This window comes from Schistocerca piceifrons, chromosome 4, assembly GCF_021461385.2.
Source record: "Schistocerca piceifrons isolate TAMUIC-IGC-003096 chromosome 4, iqSchPice1.1, whole genome shotgun sequence".
NCBI classification, from domain to species: domain Eukaryota; kingdom Metazoa; phylum Arthropoda; class Insecta; order Orthoptera; family Acrididae; genus Schistocerca; species Schistocerca piceifrons.
The window spans coordinates 822,862,856-822,881,314 of NC_060141.1; positions in this window are offsets into that span (position 1 = coordinate 822,862,856).

Sequence of the window (18,459 nt, forward strand, 5' to 3'; positions counted from 1 at the left end):
CGTGTCTCGTGCCTCTTCGTGAACCCGCGGTTTTAGTTGTCGTGTCACTCTGCTGAAGAGCAGCGGACTGTGCCGCTGACAGCCCTCCCCTGCCAATATGGGGCAGGGGAATGAAATCACAATAAAGAAAAAAAAAAAAACCAGCCCTAGTAGTCAGTCGTTTTACTCCTGATGGCGATGGCAGAGGTGCTCACCGGTAGCACGAAAATTTTATTCAACTTGACGTGGCTTGAACACCAAGAAGATTTTTATAAATAGACCAATTCATTTTGAGTTAGTCCTACATATTCAGTTTTACTGTTGTAAATTTAACGCAGCCACTGTCAGTATTCATATCATAGTAGGACGAAGTAAATGGTGAAACGTACTTTACATTTAATTTTTGTTAAGCAGCTGTAACCTATGTCGCATGGTGAAGTAATAAAGTGTTAGTATCGTTCTAAACTGAACCAGTTTCATCTCGGTGGTATTAGGTACGTTGCTTTGTTTCTCCTATTTCATGCTCGCTATGACGACTCACTTTATGCTTGTTGGAAGAGAGCAAACATTTAATGGTACTGGATTAGCTGTACCTACACTTTTAATGTTCTGCTGTTCATACTATCATTTTGACAGTTTTAACCGATAAAAAATTTTCGTTTCTTTCGAAATGTCTACAAAACTTCACTTTATCTTGTCTTTGTCAAGGCACGAGCGGATCGTCCAATCCTGTTTTTTTGATGGGCAGGGGTACCCAAATAAAATATTTTCGCTAACATGGCCGAGAAGAAGATCCCAGACTGAACCTATTATGAGGGTTACATTTCTTTCGACGATTAACGCAGAAGGCTGTATGTTGCAGCTATCCTATAAGGAAAGATTAAATGAAAGTTGGATTTCGGTAAGAGTTTTGACTTTGGGCAACCGCGGAAACGCCAGGGAGTACCGCAAAGCGTTTTGAACTTTCCTGGCAGTGAACAGGTAAATGCAAATGTACGCTGCTTCAATAATCAGTAATCAGCAAATCGTTAGATATTAATTTTAATATCGTATAAAAACGAGAAAAAAACGTTAACTGAAACCGGAGAGCCACTACACTGTTTTTATTCCTCCATACAATTTTTAATCTGACCTTTTCAACACAGGAATTATGCTAAAATTGTTCGTCAGTGTGAGGAACATTCTAGTAGGCTTTGATCACAAAGGTTCAGTTCTACATTTACAAAAAGCTTTATTTCAATATCTCTCTAGAAGTATGCTAACACATAATCTGCTTAAAAATAGATAATTTCAAGATTACTTGGTTTCCTCTACTATACAGCACTTTCGAGTTACTAGGGTGTTTGCCATTGATTCATTCATTACATCACTAAAAACTTATTTTTCCTGTGATCAAAAGTCGTCCACCTACGAAACAATAACCTCTGCTTGAGGAGAGATTAGTTGCTTCAAATATTAGACACAGAGTTTACCGGATCCACCATCAGGAACTACGATCAATCTTTTTCGAAAGTTTTCAGAATTTTTCCCTTCTGTGCTCACTTATAGATACAGACAGTTTTTGCATCTGTGTAAGCATCACCTTCTGACAACTTTATTGCTCAGTTACAAATAATTTTACTTAGTAGCGCTCGGAAATCTAATTTTGAATGTATTTGTTCATTTACAGTTGCATCGTACAGTTTTAAAACATTAATGTCCTGGCAATAAGCTTCACATACTCTAACTATGAACGTGCTTACCGATAATCGAAAAGGTCATGTACGTAAGGTTCCCTTCCAAGGAGGAGAGTGTTAGGGATGTGTGAGGGGGAAAAGTGCGACTCAGAAAAACAGGTAGGGGCAAGGAAGTGCACCCACCGTCTCCGTTACAGTTCATAGCAGTGATTGAGATAATGACGAAAGTGGTAAGGGAGATAGGCTACAGGAGGACAGGAATCGTGAGTGCTGACGATTTGATGATATAAGGGAAGATTGACGAAAAATATCAAAACAGTTGTTTGGGAAGAAGTTATGAACAGTATGGCCTAATATTTAAGGCAAATAAGTGTGAAATGGTGGCCACAACCAGTAGACGTAATAAACTTGTAGTGAAATAATAAGCTGGGTTGGAAGCAGCTGAAAATGGTGGAAAGATTCAAGAACCAGAGGAGTGCAATACAAGAAACTCAAAATAATGACAAAGACATAAGTGGACGAAATAGAAAGTGTGAGATGCACGATATGGAACAAAGAAGTTCCCCCCAGAAAAGTAATAAGGTGCTGTAGCAAACGTATCATACACTAGTTTCATTGTTCGCTACAGAAGACTGTGACGTGAAAGGAAGGGAAGAAAGTAAAGTGCGAGAACGTGAGATCAAATTCTTCAGAAGTTAAGTCGGTATATCGAGAATGATAGTATTAGAGAAATAAAATGAGAGAAGACTGAGCAAAAAATATTGAAATGGTATGCACAGGAGAAGAGACTGGATGAGACAAGGATACTAAGGTAGATCTGAAGATGAAGATGGAAGAGAACAGACCAAGCGGAAGGACAAAAGAAGAGTGGACAAAATGAGTGAAGGAAACATTCAGAAATCTTAGCCAGCTTATTAACAAGAAGGTGGTGAGAGGCCGGACAAAATCGGAGTGTTTATGTTCCAAATACTCGCTGACAGTGTTTGGAAAATGTTTAGTGTGGTGAAGTAGATGATGATAATTACGGTGTTGAATTTTCCACTGTCATGGAAAAATGGATGTAATTAAGCACCGACGTTCGTTTTTACAGAGTACGTAACAAGTCACTCAATGTGTGCCATTTTTTTTTTACAAATCCATAGCTGTTAATGACCGAGGAAACAAAACACGCAACTTTCAGGACAGATTCGACGTGAGACTTGTAAATGCGCCTTTCCGCCCAGATAAAAATGGTTGTTAAAATAAACACGACAAAAGGACATATCGTGTTTCGATGTGCATCGTGAATAAAGTTGCCCGAATTGTTGGTGTGTCTATGCGAACCGTGTGTAACACGGCTTAGGAGCAGTGACCGTAAAAGAAGCTAACTCACGGGAGGCAAAGACCATTGTTGCGAAATGAAACGACAATCGAAGTCAAGCAGATGGAAGCTGCTGCCATTAATTCGGGCCAATCTCAACAAATTCCCAACCCAATACTGCAAAGAAAATAGCGTAGAATGCACATCTGTAGATCCATGCCTCGCCAGAGTCCATTTCACGGTGGCAGATATGGCTGCACATTTTTGGTGGGCCAAATAACACAGCGGCTAGGCGGCAGCTGAAAGGAAGCGTTTAGTGCGGACTGAGGGGCCACAGCTCACGGGTTTGCGTCTTTCCAAATGATATCAGGCGTCGAGTGCAGTGACGAACCAGTAAGTCGTTTAACACGCAGTGTGCGGAGCATTTAGTTAAGCCAGAGACTGTCCTGTCATGTTGTGGGAGCATATTTCCAGCTAGTCTTATGCCCTCATTCAGATTATAACGAACTGAACCGGGACGCTTGTTTCAGCACTCACGGTGTCCGTGTTTTGGCCTCTCTTCTTTATTTTCGTGCCGAGATCTCTGTGAAGACTTGTGTATTTTCAGATGATAACAGCCGTGTTCCCAGGGCTGAACCCGTACGCAGATGGTTTTACGAAAGCCGAGGCATTCTGTCGCACCACTACTGGCTAACTCAAACTCTCCATCTTAACTTCTTAACTCTACAGAAAATATTTGGGACTATAATGAACAGTGCGTGAATTGTTGCAGTCAACATTCCCGCAATTTGGTAGTTACGTGGGTTATAATTATCGATTATCTGCTTAAACTGGACATGTCATACGGGAGAGACGTGTAGATTGTCTTCCTTCGTATATTGAACCTCTGTTTGAGGACAAATGCGGTCTTACACGGTATTGGCGTAAAATCGCATGGAGGTGACTAAATTTTATGTTCGGTGTGGTCATGTCTAGTATTTATCTGAAGATACGAAAGTGACAGAATCTTGAGACTGTCAGTTAGCCCCCTGCCCTTAACTAGATTTCCGTCTCAGGCAGAAACGTCTAATCGCGCAGCGTTCTCTTGCGATGGGGAAGTGCACTTTCCAGTGCATTAGTCCCTACCACCAGCAAAACCTGTAACAATAGTCGAGGCGTTATGTAGCAACAGCCTGAGGCAAATATTGAATGAATTTGAGTGCCTACTACGAAAGCACTTTTGTCTTGCCGGTGAAGATTGCTTCTGTGTTTGCAAACTAGGCACTTACTGACCATTTCATTTTCCGTTTGTTTATGGGCTGGGGTGACGCACAGTCGTAATTTCATGGGAAATCATTTCACATCTCGATAATTCAAACGACGTACCAAATTTTGAAAAAACCGGTTTAATCTGCAAACTGAAAATTTATTCAATTCAGGATAACGTAATGTGTAATTTTAGTAGTTTCTAACATGCTGATTAAATATTTTCCCAAGGTCACGATAAGCTCGCAGTCTCGCATCCGTGGCATTTAGCATCAAACCTATCATCTAGCGTATTCTCCTTCAGGATTGCTTTAAGATGTATCAGTCAACTGAAGGGACTCGCGATAAATCTCTGTCGAGGTACTGCTAGCACCTCGGTCGGAAAAGGATATATGCTCTCAGAAAAAAAGAAAAAAGAAATCGATAGATGTGATTTACGTGTACAGACAAATAAATAATTACAATTTCACATAAATTGGATGATTTAGTCAAGAGAAGGAACTTCACAAACTGGGCAAGTCAGTAACTCGTCGGTCCATCTCTTGTCCTTACGCAAGTAGTTATTCGACTTACCATCGATTGATAGAGTTGTTGGATTTCCTGTCGAGGGAATTCGTGCCAAATTCTGCCCGACTGACACGTTAGATCGTCAAAGTCTCGAGCTGGTTGGAAGGTTCTGCCAATGATGGTCCAAAGGTTCTCAATTGAGGAGAGATCCGGCGACCTTAGTGGACAAGGTAGGGTTTGGAAAGCACGAGTAAAAACTCTCGTCGTGTGTGGGCGGTCATCATCCTGCTGAAATGTAAGCCCAGGATGGCTCACCATGAAAGGCAACAATACGGGATGCAGAATGTTGTCGACGTACCGCTGTGCCGTAAGGGTGTCGCGAATGACAGCCAGAGGGGTCCTCCTATGAAAAGAAATGGGAAACCGGACCATAACTCCCGGTTGTCAGGCCATATGGTAGGCGACAGTCAGTTTGGTATCCAAGCTCTGTCTGGTGAGTCACCAGACACGTCTTCGTCCCGGAATCTCATTGACTGGAGTAGAACTGCCTTCAGCGACGAGACTCGCCTAGAACTGAGTCCCTAGAACCAGCGAGGACGTTTCTGGAGGCGTCCCAGGCAGCGGTGGGATACCAGCCTGACTAAATTGTCTTTGCGCTTGCCAAACCCTAGCTTAGTTGTCAACAACGTTGTATGATCTCTCCCCAATCGAGAACATTCGTAGCAGTATGAGCAGGAACCTCAAACCAGCTCGGGGTTTTGACGAGCCAACACGCTGGTTGGACGTAATTTGGCAGGATATCCCTGACGATGTCATCCAAAAACTCTTGTAATCAATGCTAAGCCGAATAACTGTTTGTGTAAGGGATAGAGGTCGACCAACGAGTTGCCCAGTTTGTGAAGCTCTTCTCTTGAATAAATTATCTATCTTTTCTGAAACTGTTAACATATGTTTGCCTGTATATGGACCTCAAGATAATTCCGTTGTGACACGTCATGTTTTTGTTTTTTTTCCCTTCAAGTGCATGTACACATCTTGGTAACAGATGCAGTGCGCGCTTTGTAGCACTGTGTTTAAATGTTTTGTATAAATGCAATTTTTAAGGTGAGGCATTCGGTTTGGGAGCTTGCCATCTGTTTTTAATAAACTATTTTGTGCCTATTCAGTGTCTCCTGAAGTTTTTATAAAATTGAGATTCGATGTTTTTGTTTGACTTGCGACTCATTATGGCGGGGAACAGTTCTGTCCATTAGCTTACATCTTTATTGGACACGTACAGCATCTGGAAGCTGCGGACAGGCCAGGACGTTGAATGTGAACGTAAAATTATAAATTTTCGCTAGTGTATTTTTTCCTTTGCATATATATTGCCCTTCCGACATATCTTGTGTTTCTTCCGGCATTTTGTTTCATGCATTTCGTATGGTGGGGAATATTCTCATTTATTTGAGTTATACATAAAAATTTAACTCTCCTATTTTAAATATAACGTAACTACTGGAAATAGTTTGCTCAGAAATCTGACTTCCATTGAATTATGAAAATTTCATGAAAAATCTTGTTTTGCGCTAATATTAGCGTTTGTCGGGTGATCTGAGTACGGTGTCCCTGGCCTACAGTATGTGCAGTACCTATGAAATACAATGTATAGGATGTATTACTAGTCAGGGTAAATTTTTAAAGATGAATTGAATGGTGAAACGCACTTTACATTTAATTTACTGTAAGCGTGAGAAACCTGTGGTGCATAGTGATGAAATGCGCCATTACTATCGTTCAATAGACATTTCATAACAGAACCAGTTTTATCTAGAATGTTTCTGGTACGTTTCTTTGATTCTCGATTTTTATTACTATTACATACGTGGTCTGACGATCTGATGACTCCTTCTCTGGCAGCGCTGAGCGCTCAGCGATAAAGGGCAGTTTCCGCACGTAGCCAAAGGGGTTTTAACCCAATGGCCACGGAGGGGTGGCAGCAGCTAGCCTGCTCTGGAATAAGTGACTCTCGACACTGGGGAGAATTTAAGACCGACAAGGGCGGACATTTTTAATTACGTCTATTATCTGTACTTATTCAACAAAAAAGGATAGAGTACGTCTAAGCATATCAAAATTATCTCTGCAGTACGATGCATCTAATAAAATATTAACCACAATTCAATCAATAAAAACATAGGAGTTAGAAATTACAGCAAAACTATTAACATTTCAGTTATTAAATGGTGTATATTGTGTATAGTATCTTTGAAAACGCTATCAGGTAAGCCTTGTTTTAAAATATTTGTGTGGTTTGTACGGTTGGTATCCAGTAACTGAAAGAGTTATTCTTCTCACTTGCAAACTACAGCTACTTCTCAAAAAGATTCATTGTTTTATGAAGTTAAATAACATCAAGGGCATGCTTTTTGTTTCGATTTAGCCTCAATACTCTTTAAAAACATACCAAAGGCGTAATTTAACCAGGGCTGTCTTAACGATAATGGGCGCTAGGGTGCGAAAATTCAGCCTCTGCCCCCCACCCTTTGCCAACAAAGGAAAAAGACCAACAAAATTTAATTTTTATGTTCCATTATTTATTTAGTTCTTACTCTAAAATAAAGGCAGCTACATTTTCAGACATCGAGTTCAGTTTTTCTGCCTTTTAAGTTGGCACACTTTTTAATGACATCATCTGCTTTGAAATCTACTCTCGATTCGATACTTACAATGCCTATATTTGTCATTTATCTTGGGTCATGGTTGATCGTAAATAGTTTTTTATTATTTTCAATTTTGGAAATGACCTTTTTTCCTTCTGCTACTGGACAGAAAGTGTTAAATATATGCGTAAATGTTACTTATAATCCGTCTTGATTGAAAAAAATGTTTATTCACATGACCAGTTTCGGTTCCTCTAGAACTATCTTCAGATCTGCAATTTCGGTTACAGGAGTAATCCGCCCACACACAGCAACCGTCACATGGTGTGTCACATTAGAATGTGAAGGTTACTGTGTGTGTGGACGGATTACACCTGTAACCGAAATTGCAGAGCTGAAGATGGTTCTAGAGGAACTGAAACCGGTCATGTGAATAAACATTCTTGCAATCAAGACGGATTACAAGTAACATTGTATAACCAGTGATTGCGGTATCCCATGCGTAAATGTATTGAAACATTTGGAAAAACAGACGTTAGATTATTGGAATAAATATGATTTAACACATCGAGAAGTGTTGTGCTTTTCATTGCAAAAAAAAAAAGAAGTAATTCTAAATCATTAAACAGAGCTTCCCCATCAGTGTCCGATCTACTTTCGTGTGTTAACTTTTGTTCTAGGTTGAGACATTGTGTTTTTCTTCGGTTTCCCTCCACTTATCTGCAGCTTTCAATATTTTACAAAAATGAAAACCTGTTGTTTTGTTGTGTTAACGGATCGAATCTTTCATTTAACAGTAAGATCGCTTTGTAAAGTAAAAAAATTAAAATTTACTTTAAATTTATTTTTTGGGTCTAATATGGACTCATCTGTAGCTCTGTAAGCAAAGTGTCGTCTTCGAGGACTTGAACGAGCAGTTAGGGTGAGTTCAGATTGACATTCTAATTCCTCAGCAATTAATTTTAAATCAACTAGGAATTGTTCAAATGCAATATATGCGCAGACGCCTACATTTTTTTTTTGACCAGATCGATAATTTTGACCGCCTCTGAAAGAAAAACGTCTGACCTTTGCAAAGTTTTGCTTACAGTATTAATTTTTGATAAAATGTTGTTCCATACCACAATTGAACATTTGAACCTGTAAGTTGTTAGTTTTGATATTAATGAACTCGCCATGTTTCTCGTGTCACTGTCATACTTGTCACTGAGAAAAGTAGGGTACAATGCATCATCAATTTTATCCATTTTAAACTAAAGAGTTCTTACTGTATCAGGTACCATTGGGTATTTAAAAGAGGCTTTAGAAGGTAATGCAAAAAAAAAGAAAAAAAACATATTTCCTGAACAACAGAAAAAAAGTTTTAGATTTCCAGCGCACTTCTAGCAGGCATCATTTTCTACCTACCTGAGTGTATGTGTCACACTCGAAACGTAAAAAGCACAAGGATTCATGTCCAATTTTATTGATTGATTTATTTATAAATTTTTTGAGACCTATAGTTCTTCCTCTCATGCTTGACCCATTATCATATCGTTGGCCTCGTAAATCTTCTAGTTCAATATTGCATGATTTTAAGAAATCTGGAAAATAAGTTGCCGACCTTCGTCCAGTGGTATCATTTTCAGGTAAAAAAAACCTAAAAATGTTCTCTTGATGGACGAAAATAAATGAACCTTATAACAACAGTAAGCTGTTCTCTATGTGACATTTCAGTTGTGCAATCCAGAATTACAGAATAGAATTTAGATTGTTTTAAAAGAACAACTATAGAGTTTTAATTGTTCAGAAATTAAATTAATTAGTTTGTTTTGACTATTATAGCCAAGATAATGGAGCATGCCATTCTGAGCACTTTGATTTCCTGAAATTTGTTCTGATGGTATGTTATCAAAGTTAGAAATACATTCCACTAGCTTTAAAAATTTTTCGTTACTTGATTCGAAGAATTTTTCAGTGCATCCTCTAAAAGCTAAATTTTGACGAGCTAAAAACTGTATAATATTGTTTATCCTGTCCAAAACTGCCGTTCACCTCTTTTTCTCGAGGTCTATTTGAGTTTGATGTACAGAATCTATTGTTTGACCATTTAGGAACTCATTTTTTAGATCTTAATATTTTTTAAAGAAAATATGTGACCCTAACTATTTCCATGCCTTTCTAAATGTCTCGGTAAATGTATCCAGTCATTTGAAACCAATCTGACCATTAAACCCAGTGAGATTTACGTCAAAAATCTTACAGTGAATAAAAAATAGCGAATCTGTAAATGTTGAATAAACTAGCCAAACACGAAGAATAATTTCGTTATTTTGTAAATTATTACTATAATACGTATCGTTGAACGACCTAATTTTGCTATCAATAGGATATGTCCATATTTTGATGTGAAATGGTCAATTTTCTGTTAAAGATAGTCTTATTTTATCGGGTATTACGAGGGCTGGAACTTAAACAGTGGCAACTATTTATTCACAACCGATACAAAAGAGTTACATGTTTGCACCTGTTACTGTCCTTCAAAGTAGTCACCAGCGTTGTGTAGAACCAGTAGCACCAGTTGCCAGCGATGTGGAAGATGTAGTATACCGTTAGCAGAGCCTGTTCTGTTGATGGTGCGAATGGAGCGGTCTACTGCCTGTCGAATCTCTGGAACAGTTCCGAAGCGAATGCCACGAAGTGGTTCCTTAATCTTCGGAATCAAATCAAAGTCACAAGGACTTAAATCCGCGGAGTGTGGTGGGTGGTACAGTACTTCCCAGTCCCGACCGAACAGAGCTGCCACAGCTTGCGCAGTATGCGTCCGAGCATTGTCGTGCAAAATGATGGGTGAGTTGCGCAGAAAGGGTCGCCGCCTCTTTCGCGAAGCTGGTCGCAGGTGATGCTACAAAAACGAACAGTAATACTGCGCATTGACGGTCTGCTGTGGAGGAACGTAAAGCGTTAGGATAGCACCATCACATTTGTACACGAGAATCACCATAACTTTCACCATACTGGGGCTCTGACTGAGTTACGGTGATTCTGGTGTACGACTGTGATGGTGTTACCTTAACGCTTTACGTTCCTCCACGGCAGACCGTCAGTGTACAATATTACTGTCCGTTCTTGAAGCATCACCTGCGATTAGCTTTGCGAAAGAAGCGGCGACATTTCTGCGCAACCCACCCATCATTTTGCACGACAATACGAAGGCGCATACAGCGCAAGCTCTGGTTGCTCTGTTCGGTCGATGGGACTGGGAAGTACTGTACCATCCACCACACTCCCCGGACTTAATTCCGACTTGATTCCGAAGATGAAGGAACCACTTCGTGGTATTCGCTTCGGAACTGTTCCAGAGATTCGGCAGGCAGTAGACCGCTCCATTCGCACCATCAACAGAACAGGCTCTGCTAACGGTATACTACACCTTCCACATCGCTGGCAACTGGTTCTACACAACGCTGGTGACTACTTTGAAGGACAGCAACAGGTGCAAACATGTAACTCTTTTGTATCGGTCGTGAATAAATAGTTGCGATTGTTTAAGTTCCAACCCTCGTATTTGTAGTCAGCGAGCAGGGTCATTCGCGGTATTTTCAGAAAATCGTCCATCCAATGGAAATTCAGAGTCATGATTGATTCATATGGAGCAGGCGAGGTACCATTAGCGAGAGTATTCCTTTCTCTTGAAGTAAGTGTCTCTTTTGAAGTAGGTGCATCTTCTGATTGACAAAGATGTCCCTGAAATGCAACATACCATAAGTCAACAATTTAGGCAGGTAGCCAAATGTCGTACCTGAAAGGTTTCCACTGCTAAAAACCGAGGCAATACAGAAATATAATGGGGTATTTTGTACTTGGATATTTTCAGGAAATCATTTTAACAGTTAATTGCGTTATTTTATGTCAATAATAAGTTTTTTCCCTGGTAATTGTACGTATTTACAAAAAAATCGAAATGAAACTAAAATAATTTGAAAACCTGCAAAAATGTTTCCCTCGCGTCATGCGATGCCTGTGGCGTAATTTTTTATGAGCCTTTATCTTTATTGTACTCGCAACGCCTATGCACTATAGTGCCCTGTTCTGGAATCTGCGCCATAAAAAGTGAGTTACACTTTGTGTCTGGTTCCACACTGTAGAAGTACATACATAAAAATTTCGTAAATTTGTTTTTAAAATGGCAAAGAATGGGAATACACGTAAAATATGTTTGCAGTTCGTTCGTAGAGATCCAAATGATGTAGCCAACGTATCAAATGTTTATGTTTGTGAGGATAGTTTCGATATGAAAGTAAACACTTGTGAAAATTATAAATCTGTTTAATTCTCAGTTAAGTACCAAGCCGTGTTACTGCAGAAGCATAATATATTATCACGCACAGACTTTCGTGGTTTTGTTTACATTCGCATGCAGCGCCAACGATTTATATGTGAGAGGTGGCTTTTTCCACAGCTCATGATCATATATGGATAACGGTGACACGGACCTCCGCCGTGCTTCGTCTTGAAGCCGGTGCTGCCCTATTATGTACTCCACAACATTAGCAGACTATGTCCTTCACGATATCTTCTTCTTTACTGTTGTGTGCAGGTAGCAATTGCTTCAAAAAGTAATGTTATGTTGCTTACGCGAATACCACTGTGTCAAGAATGCATTTTCTGACTTTAAATGTGTTCCCTGAGCCTCGGAATCAATCTTTATTGAATGGAAAAAAAATTCGCACGTGCTCGTAAGCGTCTGTTTACATATCAGAATTAACACTCTGCGCATTAAAAAGCGTTATTACAACGTATGTTTTATTAGAATAAGTTTTTTTATGGAAAAAGCATGATATCGCCCAAGAGAATGGAAAACTTAACGCGTGCTGCGTGACAATCGATACCTCGCAGCACGATAGTCACGCGATAGAGATGTAGCGTTTGCCAAGCATACTACCAAATTACCAAGGCGTAATATTATATGAAATAATTAACTGGTTAATTAACTAATTTGGTAATTTATTTGAGGAAATAAACATGGCGTTGGCGCATGTGCTGCTTTTAATATTATGGTTAGCTCCACTGTCTGTGCTTGTCTTACACTAAAAAGTGTTATTGTTACATTATTACTTATTAATATCAAACAGGCGCAGACGGAGGCGCTAATCGCAATAACAATAAGGCGCATATGCGCCATATTTATCTCCCCGAACTGCAAAATTACCTGCCGGGTGGAGTGTCCGAGCGGTTCTAGGCGCTACAGTCTGGAGCTGCGCGACCGCTACGGTCGCAGGTTCGAATCCTGCTTCGGGCATGGATGTGTGTGATGTCCTTAGGTTAGTTACGTATAAGTAGTTCTAAGTTCTAGGGGACTGATGACCTCAAAAGTTAAGTCGCATAGTGCTTACAGCCTTTTTTTTTTTTTTTTGCAAAATTACCTAAAACTTTTTTCTACCTATCCAACCATCATAGGTAGCCTATGAAAAACAAATCTATCCAAATCCAACATACACCATGTGATCAAAAGTATCCAGACACCCCTAAAAACATACGGTTTTCATACTTGGTGCATTGTGCTGCCACCTACTGCCAGGTACTCCATATCAGCGACTTCAGTAGTCATTAGACATCGTGGGAGAGTAGAATGGGGCGCTCCGCGGAACCCACGGACATCGAACGTGGTCCGGTGATTGTCTCTACGCGAGATTTCCACTCTCCTCAACATCCCTAGGTCCACTATTTTCGATGTGATAGTGAAATGGAAATGTAAAGGGACACGTACATCACAAAAGCGTACAGGCCGACCTCGTCCGTTGACTGACAGAGACAGCCGACTGTTGAAGACGGTCGTAAAGTGTAATAGGCAGACATCAATCCAAACCATCACACAGGAATTCCAAACTGCGTCCGGATCCACTGCAAGTACTATAATAGCTAGGCGGAAGGTGAGAACACTTGGATTTCATGGTCGAGCGGCTGCTCATAAGCCACACATCACGCCGGTAAATGCCAAACGGCGCCTCTCTTAGTGTAACGAGCGTATACATTGGACGATTGAACAGTGGAAAAGCGTTGTGTGGAGTGGCGAATCACAGTACGCGATGTGACGATCCGATGGCAGGGTGCGTGTATGGCGAATGCCCGGTGAACGTCATCCGCCAGCGTGTGTAGTGCCAGCAGTAGAATTCGGAGGCCGTGGTGTTACGGCGTGGTCGTGTTTTTCATGGAGGGGCTTGCACCCCTTGTTCTTTTGCGTGGCAGTGTCACAGCACAGGGCTACATTGATGTTTTAAGCGTCTTCTTGCTTCCCACTGTTGAAGAGTATTTCGGGGATGGCGATTGCATCGTTCAACACGGTCGACCACCTGTTCATAATGCACGGCCTGTGGCACAGAGTACACGACAATAACATCCCTGTAACGGACTGGCCTGCACAAAGTCCTGACCTGAATCCTATAGAACACCTTTGGGATGTTTTGGAACGCCGAATTCGTGGCAGGCCTCACCGACCGACATCGATACCTCTCCTCAGTGCAGCACTCCGTAAAGAATGGGCTGCCATTCCCCAAGAAACCTCCCAGCACCTGATTTGACGTACGCCTGCGAGAGTGGAAGCTGTCATCAAGGCTAAGGGTGGGCCAACACCATACCGATGGAGGGCGCCACGAATTTGTAAGTCATTTTCAGCCAGGTGTCCGGATACTTTTGTCCACATAGTGTACATAGCGAAGAGTTTGTTTTTAACTTAACTAAAATGTACTTATCAGACAGAGAAAGACTGTGAGCTATAGCAGACTGCTTATTAATTCTTTCTTTTTCCTCAAGTTTTCTTTTTTTTTTTATTAGTGTTGTTGTTACTGTCTGGTTTAGTTTCCCGCGTTTTTGCGGTATGAAGTATCGTGTTAAAATGTCTGGCTGATGTAACAGGAAATCTGTCGCACAGTAGAAAGGCTAAAAGTACGGATGTAATCTATCATTCTTTCCCGAATGACATTCAACGGCAGAAATCCTGGATTGCGAAGTGCCAACGAAAAGTCCGTTTCAACGTCACATCAACTGTATGTTCGGTACAATTTACACCCAATGAATACGTCTTCGACTGGCAAGCAGAACTACTTGCTTTTAGATTGTTTCCAACGGCATCGGGCTAGAAGTTATACCAACATTATTGCATGGGTAATCTAAGCATTGGTTGGGAACGCCGTGTGTGTATTACGTTAACATTTCCTGTCGCACGTCTCCACTATCTGCAACGGCAGTCGGGTTATTCCATTCACTCCGCCACCCGCCTGCGCTAGCCGTCTTCTTCTCCTGTGTCACTTATACTTGCCCGTCGCATGTCGCAACTGTGCCTAAAGCTCCAAGAGGCGGATTTGTAAAAAAAATGTTGGTGCCTGTATTTTTACAAGTGTAATGAATGTCTGTTCAGTAATTTTCTAAAGTGGCAGATTGCATACGGTATAAGGCTTCCGCCTTGCGATACCTAGGTACCTGCACCGGGGTACCTCGAACCACTTGTACACCCTGGTAAAGACGGCCACGCATTTAACAGATCGTTTTGAACTTGGCGGTTTACATTTAGTTTTCATTGCTTGACTTATATTTCTAGAAGATGATTCTCGACCTGTTTATCTTACCGTGGCATATTCCTTTACGAAATTGTGCTGTGGAGTTTTAGAAATTCTTGAAGTTATTATTCTATCTTGTATTTTCAAGAGTGCTGTCCATTTTCCAAATCTGTACCAGGAATCGGTGCGACTCGTATATCTGCCTATTCTTTCATAACCATGGTCTAGTAAACGACAAGCGCATCTGGTAAGCCAAAAACACTGTATCGTCGAGTAAAGAGACTTGTCTAGGAGTAATGTTGCAAAGTGGAACGAAATAGAACGCACTCTTAACGTTGATTGTAAGGGAGGCGAATGGTGAGCTTGGGTTTAATGGCAGAATTTTAGGAAAGTGTAGCTCATCTACAAACGAAACTGCGTATAGAACATTAGGGCGACCCGTTCTTCAGTACTGCTAGTATGTATGGGAGCCTCACCAGATCAGATTACAGGGAGACACGGATAAAACTGAGAGGTCTGCTGGTAGATTTATTACCGGTAGGTTCGATCAACACGGGGACTGCGAAAATGCTCCGTGAACTCAAACGGGTATCCACAGAGAGGAGATGTTCTTTCCGCAAAACACTGTTGCGAACGCTCAGAGAACCGGCATTGGCGACAGTCTACGGGACGCTTCTACTCACACCGAGGTACGTCTCGCGTAAAGGTTGCGAAGACAAGATGAGAGAAATCAAGGCTCGTGCGGACGCATGTAGACAATCACTCTTCCGTCGCTCCATTTGCATGTGGGACAGGAAAGGGAATGCCTCGCAGTGGTACATGCACGTACGGCGGTTTTTGGGGTGTGTATGTAGGTATAGAAGTAGATATCGTGTTGGAAACTTAAGTTTATCACTAATAAACTTGGTGTGTATGGGTAAGCGTGTCTGGTAGTCAGATCGTTTCCATAAACGACGACTAGTGCGCTTGCGATTGTTTGTTATACATATCGGAACTCCGAGCTACCATTGAAATCTGTAAAGATTTATCCCCTTAACGATCGGTAGAGAATATTTTACACCTTTCAGTTTATGCAATATTGGTAATACAGGGTCTTTCAAAACTAATATACAGATTTTAAGGCTTTCTAACACACATTACATTCACCTTGCAATTATAAATAATACAACAAATGAAACAGAAACGCAAACAGTTTTTCTTACAATTATTCATTGTGAACACCGATCACACATAGAGTCGATAGACGAGTTGTTCTGACACAGTGATCAATGAGTCAGGAGTAACTGTTGGAGTACCACTGTTTCTCAAGTCGGATAGATCAGCTGGTATCGGAGGCACAAACACGTGATCGCGTCAGATCGTGTGTGAACGTGGAGGTCATGCATAAAGTGCTGTGTCAAACGGCCCCTTGCTCTCAAGCCACCGGTGGGATACAACTTCGTTTAACCAGTCGCATGCTGAGTTATGTCAGTGAGTCGGCGCACCATATTGCTCCCAAATAAAGATGTATTGTTCAGCTTCTTCCCATTGAGGCAGGGGCCATAGCTGTAGCACACGCCGGCACGGTAGCTCAGCGTGTTCGGTCACAGGGTTAGCTGCCCTCTGCAATAAAAAACTGAGTCAACGGCTCAACACTGAACTTGAAAGGGTGTCATGGGACATCCGCACAGAACAAATGCAACGAACAATATCGCACAATATGATAACAAAGAAAAAAAAGCGGTCAGCGCGACAGAATGTCAATTTTAAGGGCCCGGGTTCGATTCCCGGTTGGGTCGGAGATTCTCTCTGCTCAGGGAGTGGGTGTTGTGTTGTCATAATCATCTTAATTTCATCCCCATCAACGCCCAAGTCGCCGAAGTGGCGTCTAATCGAAAGACTTGCACGCGGCGAACGGAATACCCGACGAAAGGCCCTAGTCACACGACATTTACATTTTTATTTTTGTCATTCCATAATCTTCCCACTGTGAACAGGTATACAAACAAAACAATTGCAAGTTAAACGTAATAAATGCTACAACGCCTTAAAACCGGTATGTTCATTTTGATACACCCTGTACATGAAACTAAATTTGCTTTTGGTCAGAAGGTAGTAATGTTGAAATTATTTCTTCTCTAAAATTACGCTTCGTAGTTTGTCGAGCTACACTATCATGTTGTTGTTGTTGCGGTCTTCAGTCCAGAGAGTGGTTTGATGCAGCTCTCCATGCTACTCTATCCTGTGCAAGCTTCTTCATCTCCCAGTACCTACTGCAACCTACATCCTTCTGAATCTATTTAGTTTATTCATCTATTGGTCTCCCTCTACGAATTTTACCCTCACGCTGCCCTCCAATACTAAATTGGTGATCCCTTGAAGCCTCAGAACAAGTCCAGCCAACCGATCCCTTCTTCCAGTCAAGTTGTGGCACAAATTCCTCTTTTCCCCAATTCTATTCAATACCTCCTCATTAGTTATGTGATCTACCCATCTAATCTTCAGCATGCATCTGTAGCACCACATTTCAAAAGCTTCTATTCTCTTCTTGTCTAAACTATTTATCGTCCACGTCTCACTTCCATACATGGCTGCACTCCACACAAATCCTTTCAGAAACGACTTCCTGACTTTTAAATCTACACTCGATGTTAACAAATTTCTCTTCTTCAGAAAGGCTTTCCTTGCCATTGCCAGACTACATTTTATATCCTCTCTACTTCGACCATCATCAGTTATTTTGCTCCTCAAATAGCAAAACTCTTCTACTACTTAATGTGTCTCATTTACTAATCTAAGTCCCTCAACATCACCCGATTTCATTCGACTGCATTCCATTGTCCTCTTTTGCTTTTGTTGATGTTCATCTTACATCCTCCTTTCAAGACACTCTCCATTTTGTTCAACTACTCTTTCAGGTCCTTCGCTGTCTCTGACAGAATTACAATGTCATCGGCGAACCTCAAAGTTTTTATTTGTTCTCCATGGATTTTAATTCCTATTCCGAATTTTTCTTTTGTTTCCTTTACTGCTTGATCAATATACAGACTGAACAACATCGGGGGTAGGCTACCCCCTGTCTCACTCCCTTCCGAACCACTGCTTTCCGTTTCATGCCCCTCGACTCATATAACTGACATCTTGTTTCTGTACAAATTGTAAATAGCCTTTCGCTCCCTGTATTTTACCCTTGCCACCTTCAGAATTTGAAAGAGCGTATTCCAGTCAACATTTTCAAAAGCTTTCTCTAAGTCTACAAATGCTAGAAACGTAGATTTGCTTTTCCTTAATCTATCTTCTAAGGTATTCGTAGGGTCAGTACTGCCTCACGTGTTCTAACATTTCTACGGAATCCAAACTGATCTTCCCCGAGGTCGGCTTCTACCAGTTGTTCCATTCGTCTGTAAAGAATTCGTGTTAGTATTTTGCAGCTGTGACTTATTAAACTGATAGTTCGATAATTTTCACATCTGTCAGCATCTGCTTTCTTTGGGATTCGAATTATTGTATTCTTTTTGAACTATGGGGATATTTCGCCTGTTTCATACATCTTGCTCACCAAATGCTAGAAGTTTGTCAGGGCTGACTCTCCCAAG